Genomic DNA, 2236 nt, shown 5'->3' with positions numbered 1-2236 from the left:
CGAGCAGGAGGGAGGCGCGGGAACCCGGGACGACATCGCGCAGGCACGCGAGGCGGCGCCCAGCGGGAGGAGACACGTCACGCCGGCTTCGGGCCCCCGGACGGCCAACTCCCGAGCGAGGGACGCACGCGGGAATCTCACCGCCACCGCCCCCGTGGCGTACCGGCGGTCCCGCTGGCAGGAGCCCTCGCGTCGTGAGCAAAACCGATCCGGGAAGACCCTTCAAAAGCCACCGCCGCCGCGACGACGTGCCTCCCCCACACCGGGAGAGCAGCCTCACGAGCCGAGCGCCGTCCCCCCCACCAAGAGAACACACCACACACGCCCAACTCGACCGTCCGCCGGTGGCCGGCCACCAAGGCCAAACCGGTGAGGATCGCGGAAGGCTGATGCGGGTGAGGAGGGCATGCCGGAAGCCCAATAAGAGCAGCGGGGAGGGTCATCGGGTCGGGTCACCGGGGTGAGAGGCGAGCGAGCGAGCGAGCGGCCACCCCCCCCCACGGGCGGGTGGCGCAGCCGCAAACCAGCGGGGAGGTGAGACCTTTCCGGGCACAGCCGGCACGCCAGGGAAACGAACGCGGGATCTCACCACCCCCAACTCCTGGGCGGTCCCGCGCAACGCCTGGGACACCGAGCCGGCCGACCAGCGGACCGGAAACCCCCACCGCGGCAGCGGCGGGCCCCCCCAAAAGAGGCCCGAGAGGGAAAAGGCAGCTCGCACACGCCTCAAAGACCCCGCGAGCGCCCGCGGAGCCACCCGCGCCAGCAGGGCCCCACCGCACCCATCCACACCGCCGGGCACGGCACCCATCATCGACCGCCTCTTTTTCGGCCGCGTGAGCAAGGGCCCACACACACCGGGATCCTCGGCTCCGGAGGGCCAGAACCCCCCCGAGCGGCACACCACCACGGGCACGGCGGCCCCGGAACACCGCGGGGCCCGGCGCCCGGCACGGCGCCGTCGTCGCCAACGGGCGGCGGCCCACACAGACGCTCGGGAACAGCGTCGCCAGGGGCCGGAGGGGGAGGGGGACGGGACCCCCCAAAAACCCCACGGCACCCCAAGCACGAGGCCGGGAAGCCACACACCACACGCCCTCGCATCGCGACCCAGCACAGGCTCCAGGCTCCGCCACTCGACACACCGCGCGCGAGGCAGGGGCGGGGACGGATCGGGAACGTCCTCCACTCACCACACCAGACGACGGCCCGGGAGAGGCCCCGCGGGACCCTCCCCCAGCTCGGAGGGGGGAGGCGCGGGCACGCAGTTACCAACGCGGGCAGCCACTAACGCTCAAAAGCGGGACAGGGAGCGGCAGGGCCGCGGGAGCCCATCGGGGGCGGGCCCCCGCCAACCCGGCAGCGAACGCCGCCTCCCGAACGAGGATCGCTAGAGAACCTCTCCTCACTCTGAGGGTGGCCCGCACCCAACCCCGACGGGAACCCCGCCGGGACCAGCACACATCAAAGGCGTCCATCCTTCCCACCACGGGTGGCAGGGAGGGGTGGGGCGGGGGGGGTCTGCGGCAGCAGCAACACCAACCCTGGTCGGTCGGCCTTGCCGTGCGGGGCCAGAGCAAGGTCGCGCACACGGGCGGGAAAGCCCGCACAGGCCCGGCTCGCCTCCCACTGCAACATCTCAGGTCCCCCGGTGCAACAAGAGCCAGGTGACACGGCAGGGAAGACAAGCCAGGACCAGGGCCGGCAGCTCATGCGGGGAAGCCACCCGCCCGGTGCAAGAAGGGAAGAGCGCTCCTCCTCTGGGGAACCGCCTCGACCCCCCCCCAGCAGAGACGTCAATCTCTGCGATAACTTTTTTCTCACTCGCACAAGCCCCACAAACCCAAGGACGGCCGGGACACACCACGGGCAGCAGGCTGGCACAAGGCAACGGACAACGCCGGGATCGGGAACGACACCACCACTCAGCCTCAGGCACCTGAGAGAACCGACCGGGAGCGTTCCGGGAGCACCGCAAGAGGGCAGAGCGCGAGGCGCGGCTTTTCACACCACACAGCACGGGCAAGCACGGAGCACCGACCCTCCCTCTCCGCGGAGAGAGCCGACCCCCGTGCCGATAACGAGTCACGGGAAGAGAGGAGCAAGATCAGGGGCGCCCCCCCTCCTCCAGCGTGTACAAGTCCCCGACCTCACGGCGAGGGCAGGGAGAGCGCAGCCGGACCCGGTTGCCGCACCCCTGCCTCCCCGCACACCACCGGCGCCGGCACGGTGGGAC

This window comes from Dipodomys merriami, unplaced genomic scaffold, assembly GCF_024711535.1.
Source record: "Dipodomys merriami isolate MVZ:Mamm:240054 unplaced genomic scaffold, mDipMer1.0.p SCAF_3319, whole genome shotgun sequence".
NCBI lineage: Eukaryota > Metazoa > Chordata > Mammalia > Rodentia > Heteromyidae > Dipodomys > Dipodomys merriami.
The sequence above is the reverse complement of the archived record's forward strand: the minus strand, read 5'-3'. Positions refer to the sequence as shown.